Here is a 23,103-nt window from a genome sequence, read left to right as displayed (position 1 = left end):
GCCCATACTCAGAACTAGGTTACAGTCCTAGGTGGCAGCCCCAGGGTGAGGAGGACTCCTGGCATAGCAGGCCTTGTGGTAGCAGTGGAGAGGGGACCTTCCTCATAGTTCCAGGGCAGAAAAGAGTGCTTGTGGTCACTCACAGACCAGAGCACAGGTTAGGAGAGGAGTAAACACCTTTCCTTAGATCATACCATCTTGGAAGAACTGAAAACTTACAGTTCCCTAGAGGTATGTCTGAAAACAGCTGTGGAGAAACCCCTAAAGCTTGGGACAGTGTGCCCTCCATACTGGAAATACAGTCTTGCTTTAACAAAGAATTGAGAGTCAAGTAATAGGCTGGGAAAATGAGCAAACAATAGAAAAAAACTCAGACTATTGAAAATTACTAGGGTGACAAGGAAGATCAGAATACACACTCAGAAGAAGATGAATTCAAAGCTCCTATATCTGAAGCCTCCCAGAAAATATGAATTGGTCTCAGGTCATGGAACAGTTCAAAAAGGATTTTGAAAATCAATTACAAGAGGTAGAGGAAAAATCGGGAAGAGAAATCAGAGTGATGTGAGACAATCATGAAAAATGAGTCAAAAGCTTGTTAAAAGGGAAATGAAAAGACACTGATGAAAATAATACCTTAAGTGTTAAAAGAAATTCAAAAAGCCAGTGAGGAGAGGAATACCTTAAAATCAGAATTGGCCAAATAGAAAAGGAGATTCCAAAGCTCACTGAAGAAAATTCTTAAAAATGAGAATAGAACAAATAGAAACTAATGTCTTTATGAGAAATCAAGAAACAATAAAACAAAACCAAGAGTATTATCAATTTGAGAGGTGTGTGGAAGCTGGATTCCATTAAGGAGAACCAAGTTCAGGAGGCAAAAGAAGAAGCTATTGTGGTAGTCTTTTGTGAGGGGTTATGTCAGTGAAGAGAGGGAGGTAGATGCAAGGTGTTGGAGGTATGATGAATGAGATGTGGCACCTGATTAGATCTGTGAGGGGAGGGCAAAGGAGGAATGTGCCTCCCCCCCCAACAGAATCGGGAGTTGGGAAGAGGGTGGTTTCTGAAGGAAAGATAAAATCCTGAGAACATTGGTACAGAATGCCATCTATCCTTGTTTATCTGCATAACTCACCCTGTCCCAGCAAAAACAAAAAGGGAAGGGATCGTCAGGCTTGCCTCCCTGTGGGCACCTGTCTCTGCTATGGGGCAATCTGGGGGGAAAGTTTGAGCACGTTGTTGGGGGGAGGGTGAACAGGGGGAGGAACATGGCTGGCTCAGCCGCTGCTGCAGGTTATAACTGACCTGAGGAGCCTATGCCAGGTTCAGGACGGGAAAGGTTAGGAAGAGGCAGCCACTGGGAAGGAGTGGAGTAGGGGGATGGTGGGGAAGGGAGCATGGAATTGTATTGAAGATATTAGGTTGGTTAGCACTGGAAGGTGATGTGAGACCTGCCATCCTCTGGCTGGTTACCCTGTGGAGCGATGCCATCGCCTGCTGGGGGTACCAGTCCTCTCTGTTAGAGACCACTCTTGTAGATGATAACATGAGTTTGCTTTTTATTGCAGGCTTGAACACAATAGCCCCAGCCACTGCCTAGGACTTTGTTTGCTACACAAGAAGAACAACGCTTCATGGGGCCTGGGTTTTGTCAGTACTTTCTGGTACATGGAAACATAGCCTGATATTCATGCTGGCAGAACTGCGGGGGAATCAATGGTTCACTTGGATCTGAGGGCCCAGACACTTGATCTGCAGAGTCAGCTTGGCCTTGCAGCACAGGAGAGCTGGCAAATCCAAGCCACCAACATCAGTGCATCTTTGGAAGATTCCAAGGGAGAATTGAGTCCCCCATTGATGGCTGGACAGGAATCTTGAAGTTACCAGCTGCCTTTTGATTTCTTATGAGTCCTGTTTCTTTGGATTCAGCCTGCATGACCAATGAAAAGACAGTAGCCTTGACTTTTCACCTGTTGCCTGTGGCTTCTTCCAGAAATTTTATACTGAGCCATGTTGTACTGAGTTCCCAAGGCTTTCCTAAAGGAATACTGTTGAGACATGAATGAAAGAGCCTGCTGTCCCCTTAATGGGGAGGAGAGAGAAGATGGACAGGGAAGAGCTCTTACCTGCGACCAGAGTATTAGAGAATATTGTTTTTAGTGCAAATGGAAGATAAAACATCCACTGCTCAAAGGAGGATTTAGGAATATATGATAAAAGATTTATAGTCTACTGACTCTAATTCATCCCATTTAAACCCTCCTCCCATCCAGGAGGCTGGGATTTTTTTTGAGGAACTATTTGTAATGGTAATATAATTTGAATTTGAAGATCCCTTTGTATTGGCAAAGGTAGCAGGTACTTAGCACTTAGTAACTGATCAAGCCTCTGTTGGGGAAACAGAAAGTAATAACTCCTGTCTCCTATTACTGATGTAACAGGAAGGGGTTGGCTGAAACAGGAAGCTAATGCTGTGTGTATATAAGGAAAAGCCCCAGAGAGGCACAGTCAGAATTTCTTGAGACCAGCATCTCATGGCAGAGCAGCTACAGAAGAGAGAATGAAGAACTGAGCCAGAGTTTCCTGAGAACTTGTGGTGGTGGAGCTTCTTCTGAACAGGATCCCAGGAGCCCAGAATCCAGAGCCAGGAGCCCAGGAGCCCAGAGTCAGGAGCCCAGGTGACTGAGAAAGCATGACTGGGATGCTGAGACTTTGTCTGTTTGTGGCTTGGTTGAGCCTTGAATTCCCTGGAACAGAAATGGTGAAGGATCTGACATGGACCAGACCCTGTGAACTTCAGTGTGGAGCAGGACCTACCCAGAGAGCTGGTCAAGGAATTGGGAGCTCTCTGCCAGTGAACCCAGGTGACAGTCTGGTGAATCCAGTTAGAATCTGGGACCATGGAAGAGGATCCAGGGAATCTGAGAACCGGCCCCAAGTCAAGATGAAAAGACTTCTCCCTAGGTACTGAGTAATTATGGAATTATAGTTTACTAGTGACCTAAGGGGTAGAGGGTTTTGTGTATGATACTTAGTAATTGATTGCTGAATAAGTGACTGATTGAGTTAATCAAGACTTTGCTGAATAAGTGACTGATTGATTTAACTTAAAAGTGCCCCATGAGTGGAAGACTTTGACTATTGTACTTTGAGAAGTTGTAATATTGTGAATGCTGTACTTTGATTTTCTGTGAAAGTTTTGCTTTGATTTGTTATGGAATAAATAGAGTGTTCACTATACTGTGTAATCAGAATCTTAAAAGCTGTTCACAGTACCATTCTTCTGGAAAGCTGCTTGTTCATGGCATTACACTATTTGAGGAACTTACTATTTGCATCCAAGTTCAATTTGTCAGACATTTGGTAGGCATCTAATTTATGTAGATTGCTGTGCTAAGCATTGGGGATGAAATAACATTTAGGTAAGAGCTTAAAATCTATTTTCTATGTCTAAGTTTCCTATTCCTGCAGCTCTCCTGTGTGTTTTTTTGGGTGAAAACCCTGAAACCTGGGAAATAGCCATTTTTCCTTAGCCATTTCAAGTGTCCCCTGTTGCTTCCACTACTGCATCTCTAGTAAACACCTTGCTTACTCTGTCTTGATGACTCTTAGATTCTCTGGTGTCTCTTTGAGTGGGACCATCAGCTTGCCCTACTTTAAAATATTCTAATGTTGCTGATGTTAAGAAATGTGAAGGAATCCCCTGAACTTGTCTTTTCGAGTTGTCATAATTTCCAGAATCACTGGACCCAGAATATGCAGGAAACTCCTAATGCATCAAAGATGAAGCCCCCCCCCACCCCCTCACATAATTTGTTGTTTGCGTCCCAAGCCAGACTCCCTGTGTGTCCTTGGAAGTTAAGGCAGGCCCCAGTCAGTCTGCACTAGGCTTGTGCAGCTGGACCCTCACAGAGAAGGAGACCCTCCTATTTTCATGGTCTAGCAGTTCCCAAGGGAGAGTGTGACTTTTGCCCTTCCCTTGCTCTTCCCCTTCGGGAGCAGTTTTGTCCTTTTCCCTCCTTTACTGTACCTTTGCCCTCCCATGCCACACTCCTTCAGGTAGAGATCCTGGTAACTCCTCCTTCCTTTGTCCTGCTGGTGTATATGACAGACTTCTGTGTGGATTGTGAACTCTTTGGGTCCCACAGGCATGTTCACTTCTGTTGTAATAAACCTAGTAATCACATAAGGCTCACAAAGTCCTGATTGCCTGTTGCCAGTGGGTACAGTAGCCAGTCCTTAGATAAAGCTATTTCTGTGTTGTTCCAGTATTTTTATTTATTTAGCTTCTCTATAGCAAGATAGGTGAGTTACTCTAAGCAATCCTGGGTGGGTCTTCCCAGTCTCAATGGGGATAAACTAGGTAAGAGAGAAAAAGGATTCATAAAATGAAGCCTAGAAAAATATAGAACCAGCAGGGGATTAATCATAAGGAGTTTCCTCATATATAAAAGGAAGGGATTGAGCCAGATAACTTGTGAAATTCCTTCTAGCTCTACATCTGTGAAATTATTATTGAACGTGTTGAGTGCCCAGAAACCAAGAGACACATGGAAAGCAAAAGACATCTTTGCTTTCAAGGATGTAGAGAAAGTTAAGGTAGTCTTAAATACTTGTGTAAATTTACAGTGCCTGGGATGAGGGGAGGAATAGCTGTCATATGCTATAGGCTGGTCAGGCTGTGTCTGGAGTGTTTAGTACCAGATGCCCTGATTTAGGAAGGACATGGACAGGGTGGATCGTGTCCAGATAGTGAGTGTGTATAAACATTGGTTGAAGGAACCAGGGGTGTTTGATCTGAAAAAGAGAAGACTCAGAGGTGGGGGAATGAAGAGGTGAGGCCAGACATAATTGTGCTTTTCAAATATTTAAAAGGCCACAAAGGGGAAGAGGAATTAACCTCATTTTACTTGGTCCGGGAGGATAGAACTAGGGACAGGAGGGGAAATATCAGCAGATTTCAGCTGAATGCAAGGAAAACCTTCCTACCAGAGTTCTCTAAAAGCTGGTTGGGCTGCCTCAAAGAGAAGGAGCTTCTCATCCCTGCAGATCTTTAGGTGCAGACTGGACAGTCAGTCAGTCAAGATTAATTAATGCATTTCACACTCTGTGCCAGGCCCTGTGCTAAGCTCTGGGAGCACAAAAAGAGGTGAAAGACAGCCCCTGCCCTGGAGGAGCTCATGGTCTAATTGGGGAGAGAATATGCAAACGAGACAAGTAATGAATAAATAGGAAGTAACAGAGAGAAGGCACAAAAACTAAGGGGGCTGGGAAAGGCTTCCTCTAGAAGGGGAGGTTTTTCTTGGGACATCAGGCAAGCCAGTAGGCAGAGATGAGGAGGGAGAACAGGCCAGGCATGGGGGATGGCTAGATGAAATGCCTGGAGCCAGGAGATGGAGAGTCTTGTTTGTGGAACAACAAGGAATCCAGGGTAACCAAGTGTACCTGTTGGGCAGTAAGGTGTAGGAAGACTGGAAAGGGGGGGAATGGGGAAGTTATAAGTGGCTTCAAATGCCAAACAGAGGATTTTGTATTTGATCCCTGAGGCAACAGGGAGCCATTGCCGTTTATTGCGTGGGAGTGAGGTTGAGATGATTAGACCTGCACTTTAGAAAAATAACTTTGGTGTCTATTTGGAACATGCATTGGAGTGGGGAGAGACTCAAGGCAGGCAGACTTGCCAGCAGGCTATTGCAGTGGTCCAGCTATGGGGAGATAAGGGCCTATACCAGAGAGGTGGCAATGTCAAATGAGAGAAGAGGGAATATTCAAGAGAGATAGTGTGAAGGTGAAGTTGGCAGATTAAATATAGAGTGTGAGAGATGGTGAGGTGTCAATGATGATGCCTAGGTTGGAAGCTTGAGGGATTGGGACAGTGATGTTGCCTTCAACAGAAATAGGGAAAGTAGATGGGGTGGTAGGGTGTAGAGCAAGTTTAGGGGAAAAGATAATGATTTCTGTTATGGATTTCCAGTTTGGGATGTATGAAAGGTGATTAAAGATGAGGCTAGATTGGAAATCAGCAGAGAATTTGAGGCAGGATAGGCAGATTTGAAAATCATCAACATAGAGGTGGTGATTAAATCTCTGGGAACAGATGAGATCCCCAAGGAAAGTAGTATAGAGAGAGAAGAGAAGAGGGCCCAGGGAAGGACCCTGAGGGACACCTGTGCTTAGAGGGAGTAAACTGTAGAAAGGTCCAGCAAAGGAGACAGAGAAGGAGTGACCAGAGAGGTAGGAGGAGAAACAGGAGAGCGTGGTGACCTGAAAAGGAAGTAGGTTGGGGAACTGCGTGGGCAGCCAGGGTGTTTGAGGGAGAGAGTCTGTGTGGATGCTGAAGTTCCCTAGTGTGAGGACAGGAGTTGGGAAGCAGAGAACAGTTGTGAACCATGTACGCAGACCATTGAGGAGGTTTGCAGACAGCAGCAGTCCTTGTTTGCATTCTGTATTGGGGTATTAGCCTTCTTACTGAAGTTTATTTGTAACTTACATGGTTTTCACTATCATTTATGGACACGTGCAGAGTGATGAAAACCTTGAGCTGTCCAGCCTGTGTCTGGCTGAGGTTGAGTGAAGTGGTGCTCTCCCTTCTTGGTTCAGCTCTATAAACAAGTGTCCTTTTAGTCTATTTAGCACCACATTGTTCCACAATTTTTGTTGGTGATTTTGTCATTTAAAACTGCCCCTAAACACAGTGCTTTAATGATGTTTAGTGTTCCTAAGTGGAAGAAGGCTAGGAAGTACCTTATGGAGAAAGTATGTGTGCTAGACCTGAATGACAGTGCTGTTGGCCCTGAGTTCAATGTTAACAATATGGTACAGCCATAAAAAGGGAAAGAAGATCCAGCAATCTGTCCAGGAGGCTGCTCTGGAAAGTACTTCAGTAAATGTTGTGATCAGAGGCTCACAGGGACCTAACCCTATATTTCCCCCAGGAGCAATGGTTTTGTGTTTGCCAATTCATTGTACACCATGACTTTATAGAACATAGCTACCATGAATGACAAGAATCAACTATACTGGGATTTTGATTGTATAGTAGAGGTGAATAGCATGAGTGGTGGGGGTATGGGGAGAACCTGGAAGTGGCAGTGGTGAGCAAGGGGCCTTCCAACTCCCCTGTCTTGACCAGTGAGCTGAGGGAAGTGAGTGAAGATACAGCCAGTGTTAGAAAGGGTGGCCAGAGAGAATGTATCATTAGGGAAAGCCAGGTTTCATTGACAGCTCAAAGATGGAAAGGGTGGGAGAACAGATTTAGGATGAAGGGAAGTTTATTGCCTATAGAACAGGCATTCCAGAGGGCACCGAGGAAGGTGGGTGTCATTTGATTGGAATTTTTCAAGGAAGGTTGAAGGGGATGGGAATGAGGAATCAAGTGATGGGAGATGGGGAGGGGTGGTATGGATGATGAGCCTCAGGGCATTTAGAATGATTAGGATGTGTAGGGTGTGCTGGATGAGAGGGTGTTTATCATTGAATGGAAGCCATCACCTGTTAGGTAAGTTACACAGGGAATTACTACTAAAGTGTGGTTTGGATTAGATGACCTCAAAGATATTTTCCAAATCTGACAGCCCAGGATTCTCTGAACAGTGTAGTTGGGGAAGCAAAATGATATGTAACCAGTTGCCCAGTTGTCAAGAGTTCAAAGTGTGTAGAGGGGTAGTGTGGGGAGGTTAACATCAGACCTTGAAGGAGGCTTGTTTGAAGGAAAGTGTTTGGGACATGGAAGAGAGCCCTGAAGTTGGGGGCCTTGTGCTCAAGGCTCAACTTGGCTACTCACCTTCTTTGTGAACCCCTGGGCTTTCCTTTCCCTATTTGTCACATGAGGGAGTAGGATATGAGGCAGGTCAGTAGTTTTTTCTTCCCTTTTTTAAAAAATTACATTCTCAGAAGTTAATCTGTTTTAAGGAACATAGGAGTCAAGATGCATTGGGACACTTACAGGCATTAAATTTTTTTTTTAAAGCAATTGGGGTTAAGTAACTTGTTCAAGGTTACACAGCCAGTTGTGTGTGTGTGTGTGTGTGTGTGTGTGTGGGTGGGTGGGTGGGTGTGGGTGGGTGCTGAGTATCTGAGGCTGGAACTGATCCCAGGTCTCCTGACTCTGGGGCCAGTGCTCTTACTCACTGTGCCACCTGGCCACCCCTAGGCATAAAATTTTTGAATCATTTAAACTGGGGATCCTGTCTGGAAGGTGGACACATGCCTAGGAAACTGATTCCTCTCCTTATTTCCTTTAGGTCATGAGGACTTCTGTTGAGTTCTCTGTACAAATTGATGAGCAAGGCAGCTTCCTTCCAGCCATCAGATGTGTACCTGTATATATCTCTCCGCATGTGTCAGTTGTGACCTTTAGAAGTGCCATAGAGCAGTCGTTCAGCAAGCACTTTCATATACATATCTGTCCCCTAGCTCTCCATACTGCCACATCATTATTTGTGATTATAAAAGCTTTAAAGTTCCAGTTAGCCTTACTTTGGGAGTTGGACTTCTGTCCCAAAAATCAAGGGGCACTTTGAAAAAATATATCTTTTAATTATTAACATTTACCATCTTTGCTGTATTGTTGACTGGAACTTTTGATAGGGAAGCAAAGTCTCACCCTATAGATAACAGCCTTCAAATATTTTCATTAAGGTAAGGCCACACCCCCAATTAGCAATCCTGGGGTAACTATGGCTTAGGGGAAAGAGCATGACCTTCTACTGAGTTGGCCTGTATTCAGATGCTTACTCCTGGCTGCTAGCTGCATGATCAGGAGGAAGTTACATCAGTTTACATATCTGTCAAATGAGAATAAGGCTTGTCCTGCTCATCCCTTAAGGTTCTTGTGAGGAAGGCACCTTGTCAGCCTCCAGGTGCTCTATAAATGTGAAGTATTAGAACACTAGTTAAGATGCTTCTTTGTCTTGGCATGTTCTCTCAAGAAACAGAGACCACAAAAGGAGGAAGGGCCAGATCATTTAAATAAGGCTTCATCTGTAATGATGTGAGATTAACATTTCTCAGTCTGGCTGGAAAGCCTGGGAGTGGGATTGTCATCACTGTAGTTTAAGCTCAGTACAGGGCAAAAGAAGACACCCTGGGGCTCCTCTGAGCTAATGGTTTTCTGGTAATTTCATATTATTTCCAAACCTTTCCTTCTGAAACCCCAGGATTTAGTCAATTCCAAGGCTTGAAATGCTTGTGGCAACAGAGCATTTTAATGAATGAAGCTTTATAGAGGCATCACTGGGGAAAAATATGTTTGATCCATCCTGATACTGATTGTCTCCGGCTCCTGCAGATCTCTGCCCTGAAGCACCAGAAGGTCCTCCAGGCTCTGATGGAGGAAGGCAGTGGACTGGAGCCAGACGGTGAGCCTGCTTGGTAACCCTAGGCATACTTAGAACTTTGTCAGTGTGAGGATGGTCTGACTCAGGCCTCCAGAGATCTGTTCTAGGTCATTTACACTTCTCTTGTTCTCCCTTTCAATGAATTCTAGAGACTTAACTTTGTGATCATGAGCTCTGGGCTCGTGCATCAGAAGACCCAGGCTCTGCTTCCAATGCTGCAGCTGGTTTCTTAGGTTATTTTGAGCATGTTATTTCATCTCTGTTTCTATTTCTTGGTCTCTAAAGTCAGAACAATAATATCTGCCTTACCTAGCTTGAAGATTGTGGGGAGCAGATAGAATATTCCTGAAAGCATTTGGAAAAAAAGCAAATGTCTATTGTTTCTCTCAGTTCTTTTCCTACTTTACTGGGTTGTTTTCTCAGTCATCTTCCTTTTGCTGTAAAAGTTTCTGTTGCTATAAAAGAAGAAAAATATTTACCTTTTCATCTCCCAGAGAGAGCAAGAAGGATCAGAGAAAGTAGTTTACAGAGTTGTAAGAGAAAAAGAAAGACACCAGGTTTGGGCTAATCTCGCCATGCTTAACATGCTAGATTGACATTTCAGTTTGGGATTTTCATTATTCTGGCCAGTCTACCATGACACCAAGCCAGAATATTCAAGAACAGCCCCCTCCTCCTTGACCTGGCAGCTTGGAGTGAGGACCCTTTATCTTTCAAACCTCCAAGACCATCCATGGTCCCAGAGGAGCCTGAATCCCATGTCTCTCCATACTTTCCAACTGGTGCTCATTCCTGCCCCAGAGACCAGTGCAAGGGAATTTTGAGAAGCCTATGAAAACAAAATGTGATGGAATTTGTGGAAAGAATCACAGAATTTCAAAGGTGGAAAGGTCCTCAATAGCCATCTAGTCCAAGCCATACCTGAAAGTGAAGCCTCTCTGCAACTCATTCAGCTTTTCTGGAGGGCCTTCCATCAGAGAGTATCCATGACCTTCCCAGGTCACTCGTTCTGTCTCCTAGAGCTCCAGTTGTTAGGAGGTTTCTGCACATCTGTAATGGAAATGTAAATTTTAAAGATCTTCCCTGCCCCTAGGCTAATGTGCACCTGAAGCCTGGGGTGGGAGGCTTGTTTTTCAGTAGATACTTCTTGATTGGCCAGTGAGTCAATAAGGTTGTTACATTCTCTGAGCCAGGAGAAGGCTATATAAGCCCTGATGTGTAACTTTGTTTTGGGACTCACTTTGAGGAGTGTTCTGTGATTTGATCTGAATTCTGGGAAGCTGTTGTTGAGAGTCCCCCGGCTTTGAAAAACCCAGAATGTGGAAACCCAGATGTTGACTGGGTATGGATGTAATGGTTGGACAGTTTGGAAATCTGTCTACTTGATGTTTCTGTCTTGATAATTATGCCTGTATACTTTGAGGTTCAGGGTGCTGACCTTTTCTCCTGAACAAGGTAAACGATATATGTCTGACTGATTAAAGTAAGCTTGTTAACCCATTTTGAGTTGCTTTCCTTTAACAAAGCAGATCCAAGAACCTGTGGTAGCTGCAAACCCTGAGGACGCTTGGGGTGCTTGCTGCTACAACATCCAGCCCACATTGGCTTCTCTGCAACTTTCACACATTGCTCCTTCATTCTGTGATCTGGAGAACAAGTTGAATCCCTCTTCCATGCGACGACCCTCAAAGTACTAGGAGACAGTTATCATGTCTCCCTTGTCCTCAGCAGATCTTCTTTGCAGGCTAAGCATCCCCAATTTCTTTGTCTGGTATAAATTTAAAGTCTTTCTCATTATGATCCCTTGGATACTTTACCTTATCTCTATCCTTCTTTTTTGGGGGGAAGGAGGGTGAGGAAGAAGAATTTGGGGTTACATGACTTGCCCAGGGTCACACAGCTCATAAATGTCTGAAGCTGGATTGGAACTCAGGTCCTCCAGGGCTATCCACTGACAACCACGGTGTTATCCCTTATTCCTCTTAATAAATCCAACCCAAGATGGCATTCACTTTCTTGGTAAAAAAAAAAAAAATTGGGATGTTTATCTTCTCTATGCCTATTTTCTTTTCTCCACAATCTTTTTTTTCTTTTTTTTTGGAGGGCAATTGGAGTTAAATGACTTGCCCAAAGTCACATGGCCAGTTTTGTGTGTCAAGTGTCTGAGGCTGGATTTGAACTCCGGGCCTCCTGACTCCAGGGCCAGTGCTCTATTCACTGTGTCACCTAGCCACCCCCACAATCTTTCTTTTTAAAAGTATTTTTGGTAGCTTCTCTTTCCCCCAACATCATTATCATTTTCTGGTAACCTGTTTCCACCCTAGAGCCCTCCTTTGTGGCTAAGAGAAGCCCCTCCACGACAGCACGTGCAGCCCTCCTGCTCTCTTGTACAGTGCCTCATCATCAGTCCTCTGGAAGCAAGATTTCTATTCCATCCCAAGACTTCTTAAGTCTCTTCATGGTGTTTTTCTTTGCATTATTGACCCATGACCTTCTTGAGAAGACTGACAGTGGTTCAGAGGTCACACAGGTTAGATTTTCAGGCCTCGAGGATATAGTTCTGCTGGGCCAAGTCCCTTGGATTTGTCAGGGGATGGCCAGGAGCTCTTGGACTTTCTCCTTGTTGATTTTGGGAATCGCTTCTCTGTCAGCTGTGTTTGTCCTGTCCCTCTCACTCCAAAATCCTTCTTCTTGCCAAAACAAAAATGAAATCATTGCCTTCTCTCTGTTGTCCTCTCTGAGCTATGATCCTTCTGCTGCTTTGACCCACCTTTATTTCCAGGTATATTTTTAAAAACCACCTTTCTGTTGTAAATTCTGTCTGCATGCATTTTGGCCTTTTCATAGACTATCCTTTGAGAATTATTTCTCGACAATCTCCTTCTTGAGCTATTCCTGACTTCCCCTGTAGAATTTTAGTCCATGAGACCCTACCTGTCCTTTCCCTGAGCCCCATATAGTCTTTGCTGCCCATCAGACTCGTCTATTTTCCTTTCCTTCCCTTTCCCTCCAGAGTTCTTGTTTCCAGCCAGCAGCCATGTTCTCTCTTGGGTGGGAGAGAGATGCAGAGTAGGGTGAAGGAACCAATTACCATTAAGGTAGTTCAGGAATTCGAAAGGGCTTCACTTTTGGCAGAGAGGGAGTGCCTGCAGATACCTGGACCGTTGAAGCTCTCATAGCTCAATAGCGTGCCTCTGCCAGGTTTGAACGGTTTCCCAGCCTCCCCTTCTCTTTCCTCCCTCTGTCTGGGTGTGGGGGGGCTTGGGGGGGAGTGTCCTGCATTGTGTCCTTATCATAGTTTTGCTTCTCTGGTACCTGCCATGCTCCCCCTTCCCCCAGGGCACTTGAATGGTTCTCCCTGAGACAGTCTGCCCTCCAGCTCCAACACCATAGTCTGACACTCAGTTACCTCTGACCCAGTTACCCGCGACACACAGTTACCTCTGTTTTCTTTTACAATGACTCATCCTTCTATGGGTGTGTTCATGCAGAAGGGCTTGGCTAAACTCAGACCTGTGACCTCCAGTCTCCCTCTTAGCCCTCTTCCATGCATCTCCCTTGTCAGCCAGCTCTGCCCACTTCTGGAGGGGGTCCTCTGAGGCCCTGCCTTTACCAGGGCCTCTTTCCTTGGACTTGTGAGAGTCCTGGTGCATCTTCTTCCTTGATTTAACTGTCCTCTATGGCAAGGGCTCTTAGTCTTTTTGTGTCATGGACTTCTCTGGATAACAGGGGCTTTTGAAAATTTACCATTGCAGGAAAGAAAATGCTAAATTTCAGTCAGTGGTTAGTGAAAAACAAAGACATAATTTTTTCTCACAGACCTCCTGAAAATTTGTGTGCAAACCCTTCTTGGCCTGTTAAGAGCCCTGCTGTGTGGTGCACAGCCCACACATATACCCAGTTTATCCCTGCCTCTCCTTTTCTCTCTCAGACCCAAGACAGGATGTATAAGACTCCAGGTAAATCCATCCCTACCAGCCTTTGCTGGGGCGCAGCCACTCTTGGCCCAGAGGCCATCATTCCTGTATTTTGAGTTGTGCCCTGAAATCCAAATCCCTCTCTCACACACCATCTTTTTGATTTCTTCACTTTCTAAATCTTTCTCCTTTTTATTAGGAACTTAATCATCAGCAACCATAAACATTTGCACATAAAAAGCAGAACCCCAAAAGATGGAAGAGATACCTTCTTTCTTCCTTCTCAGAACTTCTGCTCGGGGAAGGCAATATCTTGCAGAGGAATAGAGTCACAGGAACTGAGTTTGAATCTTTCCCCTTAAATGTAATACCTGTGTGATCTTGGGCAAATCATTCTCCTCTTTGGAGAAATGAAGTGGTTGGGCCAGGGTTCCTGAGGTCCTGTCCAGTGTGACATCTGTGATCCTACTTCAGCTCAGCTCCCTTTCCATGTTTAAATCCAGCCCCCAGTCTCCACCAGGCCTTCTTGACAATTCCAACACTGCAAATCCCTTTCCCAGCTCCTGCTGCTTCTTTCCCTGTCTTTTCTCCTCCTGGAGGAGAAGCACACGTTTCTGCTCCTTGAGTGTCTCCGGCCTCTCATTTTGGTTCTAACTTGCTACTCAAGTGACCACAGGTGAAAGTTGGAAGGGGGCTCAGTTCCTCTCAGCCTTGGCCTCAGCATTTATTCCTGCCTTTCTCTGCTTTCCTTGAAATCAGTCAGCACTTTCCTTTTGCTGTTGCACCTACATACATCATAAGCCTCAGAAATCAGAGTCAGCTACACAAAAACTTCACCAAAACTGGTGACTGGACTTCCTAGGGATTGAATATTTGGGAATTTCCCACCATATTCCTTGCTAGTCCCTACTGGGCTAGAGCTAAGGGGCTGTGGCCACGGACGTTTATTTCTCTTTGCTTTTCTTGGTGGGTCAGGATGGAGGCTAGGTCTGCCCTCAAGTGTCTCTGACAACAGTGGAGAAAGACTGTAGCCCCCAGGAACTGCTGAGTTCTGCAATTACTGTAGGTGGGGATGTTTGATTGTATCTCCAGACTTGGAAGAGCAGGGGACCAAAGGTTCATGTCATCATAATTATTCAATGATAACAAGAAAATACATCCTTAAAAAAGTCAGTTATTGTGCAGTTCTCTCCTCTGGACGGACAAGGGAAATAATTGTTTTAGCCTCTATCAGACCATTGTTGTGGGGTGAGATTCTTTTCAGCATTGAGCTAGGTCTTGGCTTTTTGGGGGCCGCCTCCATAGACATGACAGAAAAAGGCAGAACAAATTCCTGTCTAATTCAGTGATAGGGAGAGTCAGCTCAACAATTCGGACCCAAACTAGTGGTGTAAATTGTGGTTGTTATTGATGTTTGTCCTTCTGTATCAGCAATGCCATATTCACAATGCCTATGGAGATTACAAATATGCTGATATAATTATCCATCACAAAATACATCATGCTTGCCATATGGGGAAATAAACTAGAAAATTTATTAAGATACCAAAAGACTGAGTCCCAAAACCAGAAAGTGAAAGCCATCAGAGTAGTTATGATATTGGCACAGGTAGATAAAGTAGAAAGCACCCACATTTTCAAGCCTTTAAAACAGAACAGGCTACCTCAGGCAAAGGTCCTCCTCTCCCCACTCACAGCAACCACCCAGCATCCAGGAAGCATGCTCCCAGCAGCTCCGGCCCCTGGCAGTCCTCAGCAAGAGTCCTTAGCAGAAATTCTGGCTAACTCAAAAAGGGCTTCGCGCTGCCGCTGCCGCTGCCTCTGCTGCTGCCGCCGCCGTCGCTGCCACCACCAGCCACCGCAGGAACTCCAGCTTGGCTTCCGCTTACTCTTGCTCCACCCCTTCCTGCTATGTCAGCAAGTCCAATGGGGCATGGAAGATCTTTAAATCCCATAACCCTTACATTCGGCCCCAAGATCTTTCATGTCCCTTACTTGGCAAAAATACAGTAGGAATAACTGGTGTCAACAAAATTTCACAACAATATAACAAGAATAGCACACAATAAACACAGAAAACCATATTTTAGGGTGGGGCTTGAGCACAAGCTCCCCATCACCTTCATTCTTTTTTTTTTGCTTTTTGGAGGGCAATTGGAGTTGTGACTTGCCCAAAGTCACATGGCTAGTTTTTGTATTAAGTGTCTGAGGCTGGATCCAAACTCAGGTCCTCCTGACTCCAAGGCTGGTGCTTTATTCACTGTGTTACCTAGCCGCCCCTTGCCCTTCATTCTTGAAGATGACCATGACATCAGGAAGGTGAGGCCATGCCTTGCAAGTGGATTGGATTTTAGTGAGAGAGAGCTGTGCAAGGTCACCAGCCTCACTCCCTCCTCTGGAGCCATCTGGGTCCAGTGGCCAGATACAGATCAGGACGATTGGAGATGATCCCAGAAGCAGTGGAAGGGGGCAAGTGAAAGAAATCCTTGAAGCCCCCTGACTGCCTTTCCTCTTTTATAGCCCATCGATAGGGTTGACTTTCTCAGCAATTTCCATCTTAAATTATCGGCTTGCTCTAATCATTGATAGGTCTCTTTTCTCACAGTTGCAGGTGATGGCATGGAGGTGCTCCAAGCCCAGGAGGAATGGGAAACTGTGGAACATATTCAGCCAGGAGCAGGTAAGTGGAGAACATGGGCCCGGAGCTTTAGGTGCTGGGTACCAGCCTGTGCACAAGACAGCTGTTACAAAAGCTGCTTCCTTCTTTTCATCTTTCCTCTACAACTTGACGTCTAAGGACAGAGGTTCCCAAGCTTTGGGCCGCGATGGGTCTGGGCATCCACATGCCAGCCGAGCATTGTGGTTCTGATTTATTCTGTGCCAGTAAAGCCTCCAAACAGAATTGTTCCTCAGATTCAGAAAGGTGGGAAGTCACTAACTTAGAACAAATCCTCTTCCTGAGTCTCAGCCTCCTCACCTCTCCAATTCCTGCCCCAGGGTTGTGGGGATGAGCCAGTGAAAGAGCAGCTTTGGCACACTCCTGGGGTGCCTCTGAGAAGTAGCTGTGGGCAATCTGGGATGTGGGAGGGGAAGCCAGGGAGCAATGGCTTCCAGGGGAGAGAGCAGCCCCAGACCTGCCCTGTAGGTTCTAGAATCCACCTTGAAAGGGATAGTAAGGTAAGTCCTTATCAGCTGAGACTTGTCAGGTAACAGCTTGCTTAGCTGAAGGGAACAGGATGGGGGAGGAGGGAACACCAAAGATAACTTTCCCCCTTCTTTGGTCCTTTTTCCCTGGCCCAAGGTCTGAGCTGCTACAGTAAGTCAGACAAGGCAATCAGGGGTCCCTACACCTGGTGACTGAGCTTAGGGTGGGCCCAGCAGTGCCTGCATGCTTTCAGTCCTCTGGGGTTTTTCCACATGGGTCGTTGAACAGAGGTCAGGTGGATAAGACTCTGGGCTGTGAGTCAGGACCACATGTAGCTGTTCAAGCGTGCTTTGAGACAGGTTGTGCACCCTGGAGCTGGACCTCCTTTGTCTGCAGGCAGCTGGGAGAGCCCACACAGACCCAGGCAGCTGATTTCCTTCCATGAGGCCCTCCAGCACTTCCAGAGAGCTGACCTCTCCATTTGCAGGGTATGGCCAGGATATGTTTAAGACTGAAGCAAGCCAGCTTCTCTTTAGCCTCCAAGTGTAAATCACAGGACCAGGAGAAGGCAGCCAAGTAGGATGAAGGGCATCCTGTGTGTAGCTGCCACAGAATTGTCCTGTGGGCCCAGAGTGAGCAAGAACTCAGCTGAGTCAATATTATATAATCTGTGGGGAAGGGAAAAAAAATCAGGAAGAAGCACCTGAGACTCCCAGGGGTCTCCTGAGTGAACAGGGGTCAGTCACCTTTAGAGTGATGAGGATTTCAGAAACCCTTGTGTCATCCAGGAGAAAGGGAATGAAGGGAGTCTTTGAGAAGAGGGTGGGGTTGTGCTGGAGGAGGCTGGTTGGTCACTGCCAGGAGCCAGCAGCAGTTGGGAAAGGGTGGCATTCTTGGGCTGTGGAAGGCTCTTCCATGGATACCTTTGAGCCTGGTATTAGCTTAGAAAGTGCATTGTTGTGATGTGAGTTTTGTGCTTAGTTCCCCAAGAGGCTGCAACTGCATTGGCTTTGGGGTGGGTTCCTGACTCCTCACTTCCCCTCCCAGGGCTGATTCTTAACCCGGGGTACAGGAGCTTTTTTTTTCCTATAAATGTATCTATATTTTAGTAAGAACTTGTTTCATTTGTAATTCTGTTATGTATTTCATGCATTTAAAAACATGATGGTGAGATAGGGTCCATAGGTTTCACCAGACTGCTAAAAGGTCCCATGACCAAAAAGATTAAGATGCCCCCGGGCTAGAACGAGCTTGCTACAAACCCTGGGCCTTCTCATCTACCTGGCAGGAGAGAAACCCATGCAGCAAGCTACCAGGAAAGCTTACTCTAACACATCTGGCCAGGTGGGGTATTTTCCACAGATGCTTCTCAGCAGCCACAGTACGATATCGAGAGTCAAGATAGTTGTTATCTTTTTCCAGAAAAGTCCAGAAAAAGCACCAAAGGCAGAACAATGCCTAGTGGTGCCTGAGCTGGAGGGAGAGTTCTTGGCTACAGAGTGCTTAGGGCTTACTTGGTTTCACACCTGGAGGTCCAGCAAAGGCCCTCAAGGTCCTTTCTAGTTCTCTGGCCCAGGATCCTGTCCTGTGGGGGGGAGGGGGGGGGCTCTGGTGACCCCACTGAGCCCCTGCATGCCGATAAATGGATTTGATTGCACCTTGGATGTCCTCCAGCCCATTCCTTCTTTCATTTCCTCAGAAGAAAGTCTGGTCAGCAGTTCCCCAGAGACGGCTCTCTGTTCTCTTTAGCTGCATCTTTCTCCCCCCCCCCCCCAGCTGAGTGATGGCCTTCAGGAAGAACGGGAATTAATCCTGGCCATTGCCCAGTGTAAGTGACCTCTCAGTAGAGCCAGGCCCAGGTGTGGCTTAGCTGACGTCTCCAGGGTGGTAAGAAGGGACCTGTTTTCTCTACCAGTTTGCCTACTGTCAGATACCTGTTAAGATGGGGGATGGGAGAGGCGTCCTGATTGCCTCCTTGTCTCCTGCCAGGGATAAGCATTGGAGGCCTTTTCAGGTGTTTAGGAAGGTGGGCAGCAACTGAAGGTTTGGGAGGAAGATGAGCCTTGAGCAGGACTTAGGCCTGGCCTGGCTTCAGATTGGGGATGTCTCAGCTTACAGCCTCTGAGCTCTTCTCCTCCTTGGGGAGCTCTTATGGGGGAGTGAAGTAGGTCTTCTTGCCTGATAAATATAAGTTAGCAAATATCAGAGAAAAAACACACACACCCCAAAGAATCCTGTAGGGAAGGAAAGAGGACTTCTGTGTTTTATGAGCTAGGCAGCCTAGATAATGAAGACTTCATACATGGGTGTGTCCTTCAGACCATGTATAAGAAGCTCATGGGTTCCAGATTTGACTGTGTGCCCTCTATGGAGCCCACTGGGAGAAGCTTGGCTTCCAAGGTAAGAGGAGCAGAGTGTGGAGCTATAAAGGGCTTTTGTCTCCCACTCCACACTCAGCTGTGGGCCTGAAGTGGCCAAGCCCACCCTGAGCTTCAGTCAGAGAGGAGTGGCTAGGCCTTGGTGAGATGGGGGTGGGGGTGGGGGTGATGATCTCTGGAAGTGCAGTAGTGAGTGTGGGGTCTGGAGCACAGCAGTCACGTGGTCCTCTGAAACAAGGGGTGGAGGGAGGGTAATGGAAAGTTTGTTTCTTTAATGCTGCTTTTATTTTTCCTTCTTTTTACGTCATCTTGGGCATCATTTTCCCTCTCTGGGCCTTAAAGTCCACAAGTAGGTTGGAATTAAATTCTCCTTCAGCCTATGACCCTGTTTTCTGCTGAGTGTATTGTAAGCTCCAGTGTCCAGGGCAAAAGTGAAAATGCAATCCTAGGCCTTACACAACTGTTTGCTCCCTAAATATTGACCTTATTAGCCTTATTTCTTATTGAAACCCTCAATTTAGAAAAGGGGGAGACCAGAATGACTTGTCTTCATAACTGTGCCATTCTGGAAGAAAGATCTAAGCTGGTTTCTGAAGATGCTTGGTCTTCTAAGAAAATAATTCTTACTAGTATGTAGAATTTAGCCTACTTTGTTTTCATTGTCAACTGTGGCCCATGAACAAAATGATTCTGCAGTATCTAGATGGACTGTGTTCATCGAGGCTGCCTTGTAAGCCCCTCCGAGTAGAGGAGACAGAGGAGCTCACTGCTAGTGCAACAGACTTGATGGTGCTTCCTTCTTCCACCAAGAGGTCTGGGGAAGGAGGACCACTTCATTTTCTGTATCCAGGGGTCTAAGTCTCTAAATGGATGAGGGCCTAGATCAGGAGAGGGCTTTAGCACATCCCCTAGAAGCAGCCCAGCCAGACATTCATCAGTCCAGTTCTGTTTCTGAAAAACGAGAGCCAGGCAGCATTTTCTTTTCATCTGCCTACTACCATGTCATTTAATTTTAACTTGTTTCTACAGGATTCTTTGAGGTTTGTGTTTTTTCTCTGATATTTACTGACTTACTCTATTTATCAGGCAAGAAGATGGAGAAGCAGCCTATTGTGGTACAGAGGACGTTGATCTCATGATCCAAGTGCCTGGTTTTTAGCCCCAGTTCTACTATCAATTAGCTGTGTGACCCTGGGCAAGTCACTTGAACCCTGTAGGCTTTTACTTCTTCATCTGTAAAATGAAAGAGATGGATGAGGTGATTTCTTAAATCCTTTTACACCCTAAAAGTCTCTTCTGTGATACCTTAGACAAATGAAATTTTTCTGCGTGATCCACACTTGTGAGTTTTGGAAGGATAGACTCAGTCTCTCACTTCTTCCAAAGTGCTGTCCAAGGGATCAGACACAAGTTTGGGGCACACAGCCTAAGGGATGACCCCAGGATCTCCTCTGGAGTTGGCTAAAGGTACATGAAAGAGGGCTTAGTCCTCAGGGGACTTGGCCTAGAGAGCCTCACCCTGACTCCTTTAGGCCCAGCTCTTTGGAGCAGTGTGCCTAGTCCAATCAGTCTTGAATATCAGGTAGCCACTATCACATAATAAAGGTCTTCAGGGCAGAGCAGTTTTGCCTTTATGTTGGTTTTGCTCTTAAATTTTAAAAACTTGCTCTAAGTTAATTGTTGGTCTTTAGACAGTATCTTTGGAAAATACCTTAAACTTAATAGGACTATTAAGACACCTTAGAAGTGTCTTCACATAGTATCTCCTTAGTTCCTTACAACAGCCCTGTGAATGAGATACGTAAGGTCAATTATTATCCCCATTTCACAGATGAGGAAACAGGCTTAGAAACTTGACATGACCTGCCCCAGATCATAGAGCTGGTTGATAATTGATTTTTGGTTAGAACCTAGGCCTCCTGATTCCTAGCCCAGTCTGTCATGGAATTCATTTGGCCATCTTGGTATTTTGCTGAACCAAATGCTTGTGGCACATGAAAAGGAGTTCAGCCTGTTCTTGATTGTTGGTGGTAACAGTGCTAACCATGAGGAAAAGTGTTATCTCATCCCCTTTTATTTTCTCTGCCAACCCTCCAGTAGAGGGACTACATCACAGTGAAACAGCCAGAGACCAAGAGTAAAAAAGAGACAATTGAAGGCCCTCAGTTACATCTTCAGGGTCCATGGCTGAGTATTTGGGAATTGACCCTTCCAGTGCCCCCTCACCTTTAGTGGCATGGTGTGACACACAGGGAGAAGCAGGACATTGGGTTCAGATTCCACCCTAACAAGGTGGGGCTCATGGAGGTGGTGGTGGGATGATGGGCCCAGAGGGATTCTGGAAGGTAGAAGTTGGGGAAAAGGCAGAAAAGAGCTAGCTCAGCCCCTGACTTGGTATCATTTCTGTTCCAACACTTTCCTTTCTGTGTGATGTCAGTAAACATCACTCGAATAGTGATCCAGGCCCTTCGGGAAGAGTGTCTCTCCAAGTGAGTCCCCAGGCTGATCTCATGGAAAATTAGCTGGCTCAAGGAGGCTTGGCATGTTTAAGCAGCAGTTGGCAAGACCACCCTTATCCCCCTCCAGTGCCAGTCCTTAACTAGCCGCTTACAGGCATATAGTCTGTGGTAAAGTCCATGCTTAGAGCTCTGCTTGGCGCTGATCCTGAGTGGAGCCTCTCTTTAGCCTGAGTAAGCCCATTTTAGGCACTCTGGGCTTTGCTGGGAAAAGTAAGAGGCAATAGCCCACACCAGGCATGACCTGGGAAACGTCAGAAAATGGCCTGTGTTTGTGGCTGTTTTGTTTAGTGAGCAGTAGGTGAGATATAGACATAGAATGGGAAGAAAAGCAGTTCTGGAGGTTTTCCCCTGCATTAATAAGTAATATAAGAATGACTTGCTGAGCTTTTAAAAGTCAGCCACTCCCATTCTCCTTCACTGCCTTATAGAGAATGTAATCGCCAGCACACAGTGATCCCTGTAGTGAATAACTTGTATGCAGCCGCCTTCCTCCACCTTGCCTACATCTGGAGGACGCAACAGAAAACTATTTTAGACTCCAGCTTTGTTCTTAAAGGTATGTACCAGACCAGGCAGAGCCTCCTTCCCCCAGGGGATCCTTAGAACCCTCAAGACCAGTTCCTTCAACTGTAGGGTCTGTAAGATGTCCTGTCTTTCTCTGCCTTTACATTTTCCTAAACCGGCTCACCGGTTCTGTATCAGACTTCCTGTATGATGGCTGATATGTCTCCTAGACCTGCTTTCTTTTTCCTCTGCCCCTGTTTTTATGGCTTCTTAGTGTCTATACTGCACCTTTCTAGCTTCTCTTAGTCCCCAACATGCCCCGGTCCTGCTCTCATGCCTAATTCTGGATTCAGTACCTTTCTGCCATCTTCTTGTGAAGCTTCCTCATTTGGAACACTCGGAGTATCTAGAGTCCAGGAATATTTCCCAATTCTAACTACCTGCTCCAGCCTAAAGGCTTATCTTAGTTCAGAGAGCCATCACATCCCTTTATCTGAATTGGATAAAAGGATCAGCCCACCCTTATCCATTCCAGACCTAGAAGTACTGGCCAAAAAGAATCCAAGGCAGCTGCTCAGGAGCCTGGACACCTACTTGAACAAAGGACCAAAGGGCTGTCTCCGATGGGCTTGTCAGGAGCACAGAATGTCTCTAGATCACATGGCACCCACCCCAAGAACCTCAGCTTCACAGGAGTTTGTGACTATAGCTAGACACAATGGAGGGTGTGCAGGCTGTCTGACTCAAGAAGGGCCAAGATTTGGATGCCAGAGCTTGAAGATCCTGGAGGAGCCCATGCAGGCCATCACTAGGAATAGCTTGGTTAGCCTGGTCATCCCTTTCCTCTGTTGGTGAGGTATAAGCTTTTAGAGGATCCTGGCCTGGAGGCAGGCATGCCTAATACCTTTAACCTCCAGGCTGTGGATAAGTGCCTGCTGGGTCAGAGCCATGGGATGCACAAACATCCAAACAAAAATGGCAAAGTTTATATTCTGGTGGGAGTGGAAAATACAAAGTATACATTGATAAGGAGACACGAAGTTATTTAAGACTTTCTCTAGAGAACAAATAGGAAGATCTGCACATGAACTGAACCCTGAAGGGAGTTAGGGATTCCAAGAAGGGGCAGCCAGGGAGGGAGGGCATGGCAGGCACAGGGGTCGCAGCCTGTGCAAGGTCACAGAGGCAGCAGATGAAACGCCAAGTGTGAGGAACAGAAAATAGGACAGATTGGCTGGAATTTATGGTTTGGTCCTGATTAGTGCACATAATGAATTCCTTGAAGTGGTCCTATGAATTTGA

At 45.9% G+C, this 23,103-nt stretch overlaps 1 pseudogene; it reads left to right on the top strand.

Annotated features, from left to right (window-relative positions):
* Positions 1-1,541: 1,541 nt before the first annotated feature.
* Positions 1,542-22,699, top strand: LOC138171471 (ELMO domain-containing protein 3-like; annotated as a pseudogene).
* The last annotated feature ends 404 nt before the right edge of the window (positions 22,700-23,103 follow it).

The sequence above is a fragment of the Petaurus breviceps genome, unplaced genomic scaffold, assembly GCF_028583685.1.
Source record: "Petaurus breviceps papuanus isolate PSGF00001 unplaced genomic scaffold, PetGlider_PUasm1.0 446, whole genome shotgun sequence".
NCBI classification, from domain to species: domain Eukaryota; kingdom Metazoa; phylum Chordata; class Mammalia; order Diprotodontia; family Petauridae; genus Petaurus; species Petaurus breviceps.
This window is presented reverse-complemented; position numbering and strand designations above follow the sequence as displayed.